The 16,893-nt window shown below is 40.5% G+C and overlaps 1 long non-coding RNA gene across 10 annotated transcripts in view; it reads right to left on the bottom strand.

Annotated features, from left to right (window-relative positions):
• LOC128120852 (uncharacterized) overlaps positions 1-16,893 on the bottom strand; it is an 88,787-nt gene that overhangs the window by 67,877 nt on the left and 4,017 nt on the right. For 2 of the 10 annotated variants that reach the window (XR_008221965.1, XR_008221969.1), the window contains exon 2: positions 11,329-11,431. The exons of the other annotated variants lie outside the window; for them this stretch is intronic. This is a non-coding gene — a long non-coding RNA (uncharacterized LOC128120852). The remainder of the gene's footprint in view (positions 1-11,328; positions 11,432-16,893) is intronic. 10 annotated transcript variants of the gene reach the window in all.

Below are 16,893 nucleotides of genomic sequence, written 5' to 3'. Positions count from 1 at the left end.
AAAAGAGATGAGAGACTCTAAGTGGGATTATTAGAAGCAATGAGGAGATAAGAAAGCTGTAGGAAAAGATGTGGAGGAAGAAGAAACACTGAGATAAATGCATGTGATAACCAAGTCCTACCTACTCAGAGCCTTAACACTCAACTGGTAACACGCCCTTTATTATCAAAAGACATGGTGATGTTTAAACCTAATTAATCTTATCAATAAAAACCAGGAGTCAGATATAGGAGTAAAACCAGAAAGATCAGAGAAGCAGGGGAGCAGCCACAGTCACTCCCTTCCTCTTTCGTTCCTCCAGTCCAAAAGTCTCTGCCCTACCTTATCACTTCCTGTTTCCTCTCTATACAGACATCCAGACTTCTATGGTTGTCCAACTAGTGGCTAGCTCGGCCCTCTGACTCCAAGCAAGCTTTATTTATCAGAAACTAAAGAAAATACCACACAACAGACATGGTCTAATGATTCAACCCTACTAATGAACAAATACTCTAGAGGTACTAATGAGAACAAACTAAGAAAGTTTTCTAATTCCTTTAAACAGTGAAGTCATAATTTTAATGTGTCTTAAACACAAATTTATCATATGCCACAGTAGATGAAGTCACTGGTTTTAATGAATTTAAATATTTTGAGAACCCGAGTGCTGAAGGTTACATGATGGGACAGTTTGCACGAAGGAACTGTTTGCTTTGTAAATAAGGCAATGTAGAACACTTCCTCCCAGCAACAAATTAGGGTTTTCTGCCTTGATGAAGGGTAGGTGTTGGTGGGAGGGGGAGGCTGCTCAAAGGCAAACCATCACAATACTCAGCTTTTTCATAAAAATTTATATATTTTTTTCAAACACAGCATTGGCCAAAGGAGATAATTTTCATGTAGCATGAATCTTAAAAGTTCTTATTAATAAAATCAAACCTGAGCCAGGTATTGGGGTGAACGCTGGAAGATCAGAGAGAAAGAACAAGCCACAGCTAACCTCACCTGGCCAACTTCTCAGCTGATCTTGTTTCCTCAGACTGGAAGAATCTGAGTCCTCATCCAGAATGAATCTCAGCTGAATTGCTGCTAGAAGCCTGAAAGCTTAACCATCCAAATGCTTAACCAGCCAAATGCTTCTAGTTTCTGGTCCTCACGCCTTATTTATCTTTCTGCTTTCTGCCATCACTCCCTGGGATTAAAGGCTCACTTTCTGGGATTAAAGGTGTGTGTCACCATGCCTGGCTGTTTCCAGTGTGGCCATGAACTCACAGAGATCCAGAGGGATTTCTGCCTCTGGAATGCTAGGATTAAAGGTGTGAGTGCCACCATTTTCTAGCCTTTGTATCTAGTGGCTGTTCTGTCTCTGACCCCAGAGAAGTTTATTAGGGTGCATAATATTTGGGGGAACACAATACCACCACATTTTCATATAAATTAACACCTGTCTATATCCCTGATCATACTTTTAAATTTAAGGAAAATAAAGGCTTATAGATTTTCTATTGAAATTATGGATACCAGTTGGGATTTCTGTGAGAAGAGGAGAGAGGGGCACGAAATTGCAATAAAGCTTCTGATGCTTAGGAATACCTTCTCTCTCTCCCCTCCTCCCTCTGTCTTTCCCCATTCCTTATTTTTTGAGATGTTGGGAACTGAACAAATGGCCTTATGAGTGCTCAACAAGTGCTCCACCATTGAGCTATATCCAGTTTGTATAGACAGGGTTTATGTATCCCAGGATAACCTCAAACTCACTCTAACTCACTATATAGTTAAGGATAACCTTAAGTTTCTGATCACCCTACCTCCATCCTAAGAGCTGAGATTGTAAATGTGCACCACAGTGCCTGGATGCAATACTATATTTTTTTTATTATGCTCAACTATTTTCTAAACTGATAGTAGTTTATATCTATAATTATACACTTAAAAATTCTCTAAAATGACTGATTTTTTTTTGAGAAAGGATTGAGAGGGGATTCTGTGGGTTGTGGCTTTAAAAATAGAGCCCTGTCCTTGCAAGGAAAGGGCTAAGAAACAGTAAAGGACAAGCCCAAATCAGCTGCAGGTGATTTTATTTACATTTTTTTTTTTGAGGCAAGGTCTCAATATGCAGCCTTGGCTTGCCTGTTACTCCCTATGTTGACCAGGCTGGCCTCAAATTCATAGAGATCTGTCTGCTTCTGCCTCCTGAGTGCTGGGAGTAGAGGCATGCTTCACCACACCTGGTTTTGCAAGGTGATTTTTAACTTATACAGTGGTAATCTTTATAATTTGTCCACATTGAGCCCCTACAAATATGATAATGAACCTGTGCAACTAGTATGGAACTGTACTCTTATTCCATAACAGCAATGTTATAGTTAGAGGAGAAATTAACTCTAAGGACTCAGAAGTAAACAGATTAGGGGTGTGAGTGATATATATATATATATATATATATATATATATATATATATATATATGGTATGTACTGATGACAAAAACCAGAAATATATAGCCATATAATAATTTAAAGTAATGTTTACTCTATCCTAGAAGAGTGAGCATTCCATTATACACTTTCCTTATAAATAGATTCCAATAAAAATTGACTTTACACCAAAACCAAAATTCTTCTAAAATAATGACCTAAATATATATTTTTGAGCTTTATAATTTATATTCATTTCATATATCAACACTAATTATCATAAAAATCATCTGGTCCAACTGGTTAATTTTACAACTGAGGAAAGAGAAAAATCAATTGAATTGAATAAATTGCTTAAGGTAGCAATGACAGGACTCAAATACAGGGTCCCTAAATCCTAGTGTGAGATCTCTTAGCCCATCTCATAGTCTGAAGATTAGTAATACACTTACTGATCTCTGTGTGTATGTGTGTGTGCACATGCATGTACACACACAAAGACATACGCAGGTAGGTATGGGTGTATTTCTGTGGGTGTTCATGAAGGTCAGGGGTCAACTGTAGTGATATTTACTCTGCCCATGACCTTGGGCTATATAGCCCAAAGGAGGGAGTGCTTCCTGACATTGTACGTGACCTCTTATAAGGAGTTGGAAAAGAGTGACATGACCTTGAGGTGGATTTGCTCCTGGTCAGATCAAAGGATGATTTCTGCTGTCTACTCTGTTCTGTAATCGTAAGTGTATTTTCTCAATTTATATTTTAATAAATTATGTTACCCATTTAATAGACTCACATGGATTGATTGTAAGAAGTGGCATCCAATGTGGGGCCAGCTGGGCCTACTGGGCAAAGAATTGCCCTTGCCTCGACTGCTGACAGTACGAATTCTGTCCCTTCTGAATGAGGTAGATTCGCTCCTGGTCAGATCAAAGGATGACTTCTGATGTCTGTTCTGTAATCATGAGTGTATTTCCCCAATCTGTATCTTAATAAATTCTGTTACCCATTTAATAGACTCATGTGGATTGATAGTAATAGTCAACCTTGTCTTTTAAGCCAACATCTCTCACTGGTAGCTGGGGCTTGCTCATTAGGCTAGACTGGCCAGCTACTATCTCCCAAGGGCTGGTATTACAAGCAGGTGCTACTAAGTAGATACTGGAAATAGAACTCAGGTTCACACATCTGTGAGGCAGGCACTATATTGACTAAGTCATCTCACCAGCTGTGCTGTGTCCTGAATGGCTTGGTCTTGAAAATCTGACTGGGGAGACTTGGGAGTGAAGAAATACTGTGGAACAATCCTTTCCTACACTATGAATATGTATTACTCTTATTTGCTAATAAAAAGCTGATTGGCCGATAGTTGGGCAGGAAGAAATTAAGTTTGAGAGCCAGACTAGGAGAATTCTGGGAAGAGGAAGGACAGAATCAGAGAGTGGCCAGCAAACACAGAGAAGCAAGATGAGAAAGCTGTAAAGAGAAAAGGTACCAAGCCAGGTGGCTAAAAATAGATCAGAATTATGGGTTAATTTCAGTGTAAGAGCTAGTTAGTAATAAGCCTGAGCTATTGGCCAATCATTTATAATTAATATAAGCCTCTGTGTAGTTATTTTTGAAGTGGCTGCTGCTGGGTATTTGGGAACAGGTGGTCAGAACAGGAAACATCCAATTACAAAGAAATGATAGACACATGTGAAAAACAAAACCTGGGATTGGGTAGGATATGCTGGCTCTGATGGAGGATGCCTACTACACAACTAACCCAGCAACTCAGCTGGTTTATTATGTACAACTCAAGGAGGAGGGGGTTAGCTAGTCTTGGCGGGAGGTCTCTGTAAGGGAGCAGTCTCAGGCTATACACGCCAGAAAGGAGGAAGCTGCAGTAGAAGTCTTACATGCACTGGTCTTAGCTAAAGGTCAATTGTTCATCAACACTCCTACTTGGGTCAGAGGAAAGTTTTGTCATTTCTCTGAGCTTTACTTGGGGAAGGCTTTGCCATTTCCATTGGGTCTGAGGCACTGGGGTCATTGACATGGCTGTGCTCATGTCCACAATACACAGTGACTCAGGAACTAATCTGCTCCCCACACAGCTTTCATTCCTTGATCTTCATAATACATGAAAGAACTTTTGGGGAAATACTTATTAGCTCAGACACTTTTAAAATCTGGTAGTAAAGTCTGAAAATATGCTGTTTTCTTAATCAGTTTCATCATAGCAAACAGATGAAATTAAAACCATTGCTGGTTCTGAAAATTATATGCAATCCTTCCTTCTTTCCACTAGATGACACTTTTTGTATGTCTATACTAGTGTTTTTCAACCTTCCTGATGTTGAGACCCTTTAATACAGGTTCCTTATTGTAGTGACCTTCAACCATAAAATTATTTTCATTGCTACTTTATAATTTTGCTACTGTATGAATCATAATGTAAATCTCTTGTGTTTTTCCATGGTCTTAGGCAACACCTATAAACTGTTTGACCCTCAGAGGGGTATTGACCCACATCTTGAGAACCACAGACCTAAACTGTCCAGTAAATAAGCAAATGCAGGGGAAAATTGAGCATTGGAGCCTGTGGTGGCTTGAAAGAAAATGGCCCAGGAAGACAGACCACTTCCTGTTGTCTGTGAGTCAAGATGTAAGAACTCTCAGCCACCTCTCCAGCACCATGTCTGTCTGCATGCTGCTTTGCTTCCAGCCATGGTGATAATGGACTGAACCTCTGAACTGTAAGTGAGCCACCACAATTAAATGTTTTCTTTCATAAGAGTTGCAGTGGTCATGGTGTCTTTTCACAGCAATATAAACTCTAACTAAGACAGAAGTTGGTACCAGGTACTGGGGTATTGCTGTGATAGGCCTGGAACATGCTTTTGTTTGAAGGAATATGAACTTGGGACTATAGATTAGAAGAACAGTTGAATGTTTTAAGTGTTATTTAATGGATCATACTAATAGGAACATGAAAACATGGTGCTGAGGATGATTTGAACTGTGGGGGGCTGGCTCAGAGGTTTCAGAGGAGAGAACTTTAGTATGTTGCCTAGAGATCATTCTTATGATATTTTGGTGAAGAATGTGGCTGCCTTTTGCCTCTGTCCGAAGAGTCTGCCTGAGGCTAAATTGAAAAGTTTTGCATTTATTCTGCCAAACTCTCAAAACAGTCTAGTATAGATTCCATCAAGTGGCTATTAATGGTAATTCTAATAAAGATTTATAATGAAAAGGAACAAGCTAAACAAGGAAAAATACAAAATGTAGAACAGTTTGAGGAGAAAAAGAGCACCAGGAAGTGGAATGGACCTAAATCCTGTTTTCAAGGAGATAAACAGATTAAGAAATGGAACAAGAGGAGTGGTGACCTCAGGGCAAGATCCCACCCAGCTAAAGTTTCCAACTTGTGAAAAGTTTAGAGCCCAGTGTTGAGATGCATGTCTTCATTCCCAGAACTGGTAAGGCAGAGTCTGGCAGATTTTGGTGTTCAAGCCCAGCCTGGTCTACAGAGCAAGTTCCGGAACAGCAAAGTTTAGGCAGTGAAGGAAACCATGGAAAACACAAAACTGGTGAAGATGTGGTCAAACAGAGGGGCCATGTTTCAGCCCCAGTGAGCAGCAGGACTTGGCAGCTTCAGTCAGGTGGTTCTAGAGTTAAGGATACAAAAAGGGGGCTATGAAATTTGCCTCTGTGACCAAGAAAAGCTGCTGAGGCCAAGCATGTGTCAGAGGTGTCCCTGAAAGCAGGCCTAGAGAGACCATTGTGTGAAGTTGTGAAGTTGAAGCCTGGATTACCTTGGAGACCCCAAGATGTTGGAGATTCCAGAGCTGTGGGATTCCTGCCAAGGACAGCTGCTAACAGGGAGTGGAACAAGCTCAAGAGAAAGAAGTGTGTTGCAGTCAACAAAGCTGAAAGGAATTGGAGATCTGAAGAGTTCTTTGACATCAGACAGAAGATGCAGAGTTTGGAGTTTACCCAGCTGGTTTTCAGTGTTGCTTCTGTCCAGTATTTCCTCACTATGCTCCTTTCCCTCTGTTTTGGAACGGTAATGTATGTCCTGTGTCATTGTATGTTGGAAGTATGTGATCACCTCTTTGACTTTTATTTTATAGGTGATTACAGTTAAGAGATTGCATGAATCTTAGAAGAGACTTTGAATTTTAGACTTGTAAATAAGTTTGAGACTGTTACAGACTATGGGGACTTTTGAAGTTGGACTGAAAGCACTTTTGCATTATGATATGACTACAACAAGCCTTTGGGGGCCAAGGAGTGGAATGTGGTGGTTTGAAAGAAAATGGCCCCCAAAGGGAGTGGCACTATCATGAGGTGCGGCCTTGTTGGAGTAGGTGTGGTCTTGTTGGAGAAAGTGTGTCACTGTGGAGGTGGGCTTTGAGATCTCATATATGCTCAAGCCATGCCTGGTGAGACAGACCACTTCCTGATATCTGTGAATCAAGATGTAAGAACTCTCAGCTCCTTCTCCAGCATCATGTCTGTCTGCATGCTGCCATATCCCTAACTAAGACAGTATCCTTGTAACATTTCATGGTTTAAAAAAGAATGAGAGAATCAAGTTGCTATAGGAGGGATTGAATATTTGCTAGACAAGCATTCTGCCTCTGAGAAGCACTCCCAGCCCTTGGAATTGAATCTTCACAAAAATACATTAGACATTTAAGAACATGTAAACATATTTAAATCCAAGTTTTATTAATATAATTATGCTTATGGTAAAAAAATTATAAAATTTAGCCCCATTCAAGACTTCAATAACCTAAATGCAAATGATATTCTAAGGAGTCTAGCCACTGCAAAGAATCTGATTCAATAAGACATTCAAAAACACAGAAAGATCCCAGAAGCCACTGAAGATAGTGAAGCTAATGGGTAGATGTGCCTGTTGCCACCTGGCTACCACATTCTGGCCACATTGATTTTGGAGGGTAGGAATTGTAATACTATTGCCATATGGATTATCCATAAAAGTGACTCAATCCACCCTAAGGCTGGCCTGTGTGACCAGAGCTTCAAGTTTACATGTGGATTTCTCTTTGGATAAGATGGTGGTTGTGATCACCTTCTATCTATGGCCAGCCTATCAGATTCCTTATTCCACTCTTTTGAAGATAATTCTGTGAGCTGCATGGTATTAAATAATTTCCAATCCTAGTGCTTAGGATCCTACATTACTTCTTCATCTGTTTGAGTTTATCTAAAGCTACATATCATCTAGCTTGGAACTCTGTCTTTTGCTGAGAAGGTAAACTTGATATTTAAATTCCAGTTTCTCACTTGGAGTTCTGTCATCACCAAATTCTGTGTTTAGTTCCTCTATTTATAGTTTATAGAATGAAAAATGAATTCTGCTTTCATTGCTGTTGGAATTCAAATTTTTTTCATCAGACTTCACCATCCATTAGTTTCCCTGAGCAGACAGGTAAATCAACTTGCAGCCAACACTAAATTATAGTTCATATTTAAGAATACTTCAAACCGTCACCATTTATGTAATTTCTAGAATGCCCTTTACTAATGGAATGATTCAGGGTTAAAGTACAGCTGTATTAAACAATGATCTTTCTTCAAAACTTGTCTGCCCAACCTAGCTTAGACAGGGCAGCAAAGGAAAGATAAAAACAGAGAAGGGAGCTTTTCCAGGCAGTAGACGGTCACCAGGTGCTTCCTGTGTGCTTTGAAGGCATCTGTAAGTGACGGTGCTTTCTTCTTGTGCAAAATGCTGCTACTTAAATGACACTTACTGTGAGAGGCAATGTAGAATTCCACTTGTATAAAAGAACTACATGTGGTCTCATGTTTTTATTTGATTATTGGACTATTAAAATGATAGCTATTAAAATACATTTACAAATTTACAAATGGATGCAATAAAGGTTTCCTCTCCTTGGCAAATGAAGTGTCCAGTTATCAAAAAATGAAAGAAAATATGACACACATAGGGAGAACTGTTTCTCAATAGGCCATCTGACAGGAAAATGCTGGGTCTTCTTAACTAAGAATTCTGTGAAGCAACTGGAGATAGTTCACCAGTTCAGAGCACTTGTTCTTGCAGAGTTCTGGGTTTGAGTCTCAGCACCCTTATGGAGGCTTACCAAGGTCCCTAACTTGAGCTCCAGAGGATCTGATGTTTTCTTCTGACCTCCCCAGACACCAGGCATGCACACGATGCAAATATATGTGGTCAAAACACTCATACATGTGAAAAATATTTTTAAGTATAAAGAAAGAAAACTGTGAATAAAGCTTTGCTCTCCATCTCTTTGATTGGAAACTTCCGTCAGAGATAGAGTGGGGTGATGCAATGGAGACACCCAGCGGCTGGTGTGGTTAATGCAGCAACCACATTTCACCGTGTTGGCTTCCTGTTTTCCAGGTGTACATTTCCTCTTGAAAATAGACATAAGTATACTCACACAGAAATTCAGTGACATAAAAATAAATAATAAATTTATGATTTCAATGTCACTAAAAGACTATGCCTTCACATGAAAGATGGGAAAAATGTCTTTTAGACATAAATGTAGATTCCTTTTTCATCATTAGCTGTGATTAGAGAAGAATTCTTTAAAGAGATTAATATTTGAAACTTGAAATTAAAACTTAAAACTGGAGGGTTCAGGAGGTGGCTCTGCTGGTAAAGTGCTTGCCACACCAGCAAGAGGACCTAAGCTTGATCCCTGAGACCCACCTAACAAGCCAGCAGGGCAGTAACTGATATCGCAGTGCTGGGAGAGGAAGGTCCATGGGGCCTGCTGGCCAGCCAGCTAGTCTAACTGGCAAGCCTTATGTCCCAGTCTGTTTCAAAAAATGAGGTGTGGCCAGCTAATTAGAGCTCAGTGGGTTAAAGTGCTTGTTGCTCTTGGAGAGGATCTGGGCCTGGGTTCAGTTCCCAGGACCCACATAATGGCTCACAACCATCTGCTACTCTAGTTCCAGGAGCTCAGTCAATGTCTTCTCACTTCTGCAGATAACAGGCATGCATGTGCTGTACATATATACATGCAGGTAAAACACTCATACATCCCCCAAGGTGGATGGCTCTGAGAAATGATACCTGAATGACCTCTGGTGTCCACTTGCATGCACACACACATGTACAGGTTCACCTGCATACACATGTGTATCTGTACACCATATACATTCATGAACATTGGTAAAAGCTCTTGATGCACAAGCTTGCGACCTAAATTTGATCTCCGTATCTCATAGTAAAAGGAAAACTAACTTCTGAGGGTTGTCCTCTCACTTCCACACATGTATATCACACACACATATAGACACTAAAAGATTAATAGGAGCTAAGGAACTGCTGCTGAGTGAAGAAATAAATGGGCTTAGTTTTTAAAATAGCTTTTATCATAAAAAGTTACATCAATTCATTTAGAAGACGGAGAAACATTGAAAACAAGAAGCAGCGTACCCACTCATTCCTGTCTTATATGTATACATATATGTAGAGACACACATACACACATGTCTACATGCATTTCCTCATACAGCGATGATTTTCTAGGAAAAGAGGCCATACACTGACCTGTTAGGGAAGCTCCTCTAGTCCAGAAAGGCTAATGCAAGTGGGTCAAACCTAGCGACAGCATTTGCATCTCAGTATAGGAATGGAATCTAGTTCAGACTGTTTAATCAGCCTCTTATTTTTTCGGTGAGCTGCTTATTTCCCAGTGTCAGATTGATTCTGAGCTCCGTGAGGGCTTAAGAGGAAAGGTGTCCTAGTGTCAAAGAGCAGTTCTTTTATTGGTACACGACATCCATTTCCAAACTATGTATAGCTATAGAACTATGGCTTAGATGTGTATGTATCTGTAGATGAGTATGGCCATATAGAATAAAAATTTGCAAATATACTTAAAATTAAAATTTTCTTTTTGAGACAGGGTTTCATGTGTAACAGCCTTGGCTGTCCTGGAACTAGTTCCATAGACCAGGCTGACCCCGAACTCCCAGTGGGCTTGCTTCTGCCTCCAGAGTGCTGGGATTAAAGGCATGTGCCATCACCACCTGGCAAATGTTTAAACTTTTCTTTCATATGTATGAGTGTTTTGCCTGCATGTATTTATATGCACCAATGCATGCAGTACTCATGGAGACCAAAAGAGGGTGCTAGATACCTTGGCGCTGGAGTTATAGACTAATATGGCTGCTGGGACTGAACCCAGGTCATCTGCAAGAGCACCAAGTGCTTTTAACCACTAAGCCATCCCTTCAGACTCTACAAATACACTTTTAGGGAAAAAAAATTAATAAAATTCTGTATGTACAATTATTACTTTAAAAAACTCTGTATGTACATGAATTACTTATAGATAAATTATATACATATACATATATATGTATATATAAAACCAACTAGAAGACATGAAGAAATAAGAGCTGCTGCCTTAGAGTGATGAGATCATATATTAGATTAAATATTTTATAAAGTTACAAAAGGCTTTCAAACCAAGGAAAATTGTAGCCAATACCAAAACCCTTATAGAAGATGACTTCTATAATATAAGACTATACCTCCAGAATGAGATTTCTAAAGGAAAAAAAATTAAAGATATCTATATATATATGTATGTATGTATGTATGTATATGTATATGTATGTATATGTGTGTGTGTGTCCACAGGTATGTAAGTCATGTATGTGTGGGTGCCTATGGAGGCCAGAAGAGGGTGTCAGATTCCCTTCAGATGGAGTTACAGGCTGTTGTGTGCCACCTAACGTGGGTGCTGGGAACTGAACTCTGGTCCTCTGGAAGAGCAGCAAGTGTTCTTAATGGCTGAGCCACTTCTCTACCTCTTCAAAGGAATTTCAATGATAACTTGAGAAACAATTTAGAAATAGTAATGATCAAAGAATACCATCCCAAGGGAACTGGTTTTGACTTTCTGTAAACTTACCCACTGCTATAGCTTCTTTGGCATCCTTATAAATATATGTGGTTCATAAGAAGGATGCCTCAAAGTTTCTTCTTCTTTGAGTATTGTTATAAGCTGTGATCTACTGTAGAAATGAATCAAAGGTCTATGTTAAACAAAGAATGACTTTCATAGATACAAATGTTTCAAGCATGTAACACTTTTAGAAGATTCCAGACATATGTACAATAACTGTTACCAGATTAATTACTGTTTGCCAAAGGAGCTGCAAGAAGTTGGCTCTGTTAAGGCCAGTCTTTAAATGAGAAGGTGTATAAAAGATAAGAATCAGACAGAATGCTGAATCTTGTGGCTGTTTTTCCTTATTTTTGGGGTGTTTAAGAAGCACACTGGTCCGCCTGTCTCTGCCTCCTGAGTGCTGGGATTAAAGGCGTGCACCACCACCGCCTGGCTATGAAGGATCTCTGTGAGTTCGAGGCTAGCCTGGTCTACAAAGTGAGTTCCAGGAAAGGTGCAAAACTACACAGAGAAACCCTGTCTCGAAAAACCAAAAAAAAAAAAAAAGAAGCACATTGGTAGTTAATCAGGTTGTTGTTTTCAGCAGCAAGAGACTCCTAGCAGCTGTCTGAAGAGTAATGTGTTACACCATGCTTTGGAACTTTGTCCATGTGGCAATTTTGTGGTCTTTCTGCTTAACTCTGTATTCTAATCTCAACACTGTCAAGATGTTTCCACACACTCTATGTTTACCATCACACAGGATAGAGGACATGAAATGGTTGTACAAAAGCTCTTCATGACTGTACCTAGAGTGATGTTAAATATAGATAAATGAGAAGTTAGCCTATAATTATAAGGCTTTTTGAAGCAAGTGTTCTATTAATTACTAAGTGGTTGATCCTTAATGAATTACTCATTTCTCTATAGCTCATGTAAAATGAAAATTATCATTTAATTGATAGTATTTATTACTATGCAAAAAGGGCTTATGTGGGAGCAATGGTGATATAAAAATGGTTAAAGTTCAACATTTAACCAAAGCCTGGTAGGAGACAGGCATATTAACGAGCTACCATACAGTTAATGTGAAACTCCATTTTACATGGAAGCCTCTAAGGCTGTGGCAAGCGTAGGTCTGAAAGTGGCATTCAGGGTTCATCTTGAAGGGATTCAAAGAGATCATCCTGTACTAACACCCCGCACACTCCACGTCTGGAAGGGGTCCTATAATACATTTCTCTACGTGTTGCAGTGATTTTGGCTATACATTCCTACAGCAGAACTGAGCATTCTTCCACCGACATCAAAGTCGTTAAACATAAAGCCCTTTGGGGATAAACGTCTGCATTTTTGAAGAATGACTATTGCAAAGGCTATGCTCAAGAGGCTGTTCCAGCATCCTGTAACACTTGGAATTCAGTACATTTTCACTAACTTGCATTTTCAAAGACTCTTTTAGTTGACAAACCCCAGGAAGTCATGAAGAGCAATATACAGAGGAGACTAAGAAAGCAAAATATGTGAACCCAGCCGAGACTGTTCTCGGAAAAATTTGGCATTTTCTCTTGACTAGTTATATAAATATTTAAGTGGTTTGTATGGTTTTAGAAATGTTTTCAAGATGAGATAGAAAGCAAAGAGTGTGTTTGGATTACTAAATGATCAGAATGAATAAATGAAATAGGCTTGGAATATACAGTACTTGAAGCACTTGACCTGCCAGTTCCCATTGTTTTCCTTTGTCAGTCACACTAATCAATATTGTCCTGATTCTACATCTGGCCTTAGAATTTTGAGTTTGTTTTTGAGACAGTGTCTTGCTCTGCAGCCCTTGGCTGGCCTAGAATTCAGTATGTGTACCAGGCTGCCTTTGAACATTTGCTGAGCCTTCTGCCTCTGCCTCTTGAGCACTCACAGACTTGTGGCATTGTGCCCGGCCTAGCCTTAGACTTTAAAAACATTTAGTTAGGAAACTACCACCATGGTAAGGAAATTGCAATGGAGATCAGAAGTAGAATGGGAGGCAGCAGTGGAGAGTGTGATAGAAAGGCTGAGGCTGTCCTCCGGAATGGCAGTGGGGCTGGGGATGGCACAGGCCTGAGGATGTGTGCGTGTGCCAGCCAAAGCTCTGCAAAGGAAGGAGAAAATGACCCAGTGGACAAGTAGGGGTTAGCAGGTATGAAACAGACACCTGAGAGCTTGGGGCTGATCCTAGTTCTTGTGTCTTGCAGGGTCAGTTTCCCTACAGGGCAAATGGAGTCTTGTCTGAGGTGGAGGAAAGGCACTGGATAGATGTTAACATAAAACGTAGGAGGAAAAGAGGGAAAGAGCGTAGGGAGGAAAACTATGTCCAACTCTTGTTTGCATTTTGAAAATCGCTCCAGCTCACTTTAATATATACCAGATCGCGTGCTTTTCCTCACTGTATTCTGCTCTTAGCTGGCAATGCAGAAGGGCCTGGGCACCTCCCTCCCTCTATTCTGTTTTTATAGTCACTGGGTGTTTGTCTCATTTTCTCCTACTGGATTGTAAACTCCTGGAGAGGAAGTGGATTGTGTTATTCCTTACATTCTCTGTAACAGCGACTCGGGTAAACACTAGCATTGATTAGAGCCTGCAAGCCTCTCTGATTCATTTTACAACAACCTGTAAAAGAGGTCCTCTTCTTTGTTTTTAAGGTGCTGTTCCCCAACTTCAGCCACATCAGCAGGTTCATTTCAATGTCATCACCTTGCAGTGTACCTGGTCTAGAAGGGAGAGTGATCAGAGCTTCCCCAGTGTGGGTCCTCTCACTAACACCCCTCCTGCTCTTGCAGAAGGCAGCTCCTTACTCTACAGCTGAGATACAATGCAGCTCAGCAGTATTTCTGTTAGCCCTGCCATGCCGGGGAAAACTGTTGTGAATGTGGGTTGCTGCTGACTTCAAGCTCACCCAGGGTGAAAGGCACTCTTGCTAGTAAAAACTATTAGAAGCTTTGAGTGACTTGGAGTTTTGAGACTGATAATTTGGTCCGGCTCCAAGCAGACATCTCTCCTCTAATAGTCAAGCCCTAAATTTCAACACAAAACTTGGATATAACTGTGCACCCCATTACTGCGTCAGCAACTCTTAAAAATTGAAACTAGGGGTGGTAACATTTATTTCCAGTACTGTGGAGGCCAAAGTAGGAGGACTGCTTGAATTCAAGATCTGAGACCAGCTCAGGAACACAGTAAACCATACGTAGACCCAAAATAAAATCTGTGTTTGGTTTTCAATAGTACCTTTTCCTCCATGTCTGCAAGCACTAAAACATTCCTTTCAGTTATAACAGAAGTTTCTGGCCTTAGGCTGTGGCTGGTGCTGGGACTTGTTCTCTTTCTAGAGCTACTCAAGAGCATAAGCGTCTCTGTCCTGCCATCCTACAGCTATTGTAATGGCTGAAAATGTCAAGTCCAACATCCAGCCGAGTGACCAGTTGCTTCATTATCTCACCTTCAAACTCAGAAGAAATCTAATTACAGTACCCCTATATCCCAGAGGTCCCCAGCAGGACATTTTACTGAGAAAGGCCTCAGTGAAAGGACATGACCAAGCTGATTCTCAGTTTGTCTCTGTATGTCCATCTCCTGGGGTCATCCCTGAAACCAATTGTTTTAGTTCGTGTTTAATAAAAAAAGACAAATCATACACTATTTTGAACACAAGGGTTCAATTCAAAGAATTTCTACTTATCACAAGGACAAGGGGAAGCAAGGGGATGGCTAGAAAGGAACATGCAAAACCCTAAAGAATATAGGAATAATATATATATAGGGATGGGTCACTCCCCTCAGGACCATGACTCAGTCATACAGAACCCCAGCGAGTATGGCCCACTGGATATCCAAGGTTCTAATAGGGGCACCCATGATGTTCCACTAGGAAGCCAGGTGAAGGGGTCCAAGGAAGCCACCAGTGGAGTTGCCTGAAAGTTTGCCTCAGGGTGCTCCTGGATAGACAGCTGTGGGAGAGGGGTACAGTGCATCACTGGTCACTGTCACTGGTGGAATCTGGTGCTAAAAGAGTTGTAGATTTCATGTACTGAAAGAGCCTGTCTAAGCCCAGTGTGGGGGTGCATGCCTTTAATCCCAGTACTTGGGAGGTAGAGGTAGGCAGATCTCTGAGTTTGAGGCCAGCCTGGGCTGCAGAGTGAGTTCCAGTCTTGAAAAAACTGAAAAATAAAACAACCAAAAAAAAAAGGAAAGGAAGAAAGAAAGAGTGAACCTGTCAGAGTCTCTTGCAGGAGGCTCAATTCCCAAAACCCACATGGTGGCTTACAACCATCCATAACTCCAGTTACAGGGGATCTATCGTCTAAACTCCTCAGACACCCATGTGACATACAACACACACACACACACACACACACACACACACACACACACACACACACACACACACACACAAATGCAAGCAGAACACTCATACATATAAAAATAAATCCTAAAAAAAGTAAAAGAAAGAAAGAAAACATACTACCAGGTAGAGACCTCTCCAATGTCCTCTATTGACAGCTTAAGTTCCTGCAAAGGTGTTTACATGATTTGACTATTTCTTACAGCAAGCAAAGGAGGGTATATTTGGAATCTTACAGTAATAATGTTAACTGGCCACTTTTTTAATTGAGAAAAAATATCTCCTAGTGAGAACTGTATCTCATTGGCCTCTGAAAAGCATTGCAAGTGAGCCAGACACTCTCCTGTATATAAATGGATATCTGTATATACAAATAAAAACCTTAGAAGATTCAGGAGCATGTGCACCCTGCATGCCTATCTCTGAAGGAAGATTAGAACTACCTCCCCTCTGCTGGTTAGGCTGATAACTCTTTTCTTGTTTAAATTTAATGTTATAGTTTCAATTTCATTTGAATGTTGCTTTTCAGGCATTTGAGAAACAGTCAACTGTAGGACTAAGAAATCGAGGAAAGAAACACCTGAAAGCCTATGAGCAGAAGGGAAAGTAGCTGTGAGCCACTGGGGTTTGCTCTTGGACAGTCATCGGCAGAAGGGGAAGAGACCTGCTGTGCTTCAGTTAAGTCCATTATGGCAGCTTTCCTGGAATGAGACCAACACACCCCACTGCCTGGAGTCTATACTCTTCTTCCCACATCTTATCAGGGCGAGCTAATGTGACCAGCACAGCACAACAGAGGTGACCAAATGATCTCCAAGGTTGTCATAACAGGCATTAAGGCTTTTGCACTGGTCTCTTGGACATCTTATTCTAGGGAAACCTAGCTGTCATGTGTGGGACACTCAGCAGTCCTGTAAAGAGACCTAACCAGAGAAGAACTTAGACGTTAACCAATAATCAGTACCATTGCACAAGCCATGTGAGTCAGGTACGTGCAAAGCTGGTCCTCCTTTGTTTACTGAGTTTGTAGATGACTGGGGATCAGCGGATACAATGCCAGTAAGAGTCTCAAACCAAAAGCACAAAATAACTCACAATTTTTTAACCCACAGTGTTTGGAGGCAATTTATTTTATAACTAATACATGCTCATAGATAATATTCTCAGAGAGTAGAATCTGCCCCTCCCCAAATCATAAATAAAGAATA

This window comes from Peromyscus californicus, unplaced genomic scaffold, assembly GCF_007827085.1.
Source record: "Peromyscus californicus insignis strain IS unplaced genomic scaffold, ASM782708v3 Scaffold_11__1_contigs__length_118956290, whole genome shotgun sequence".
NCBI classification, from domain to species: Eukaryota; Metazoa; Chordata; class Mammalia; order Rodentia; family Cricetidae; genus Peromyscus; species Peromyscus californicus.
The sequence above is the reverse complement of the archived record's forward strand: the minus strand, read 5'-3'. Positions and strand labels throughout refer to the sequence as shown.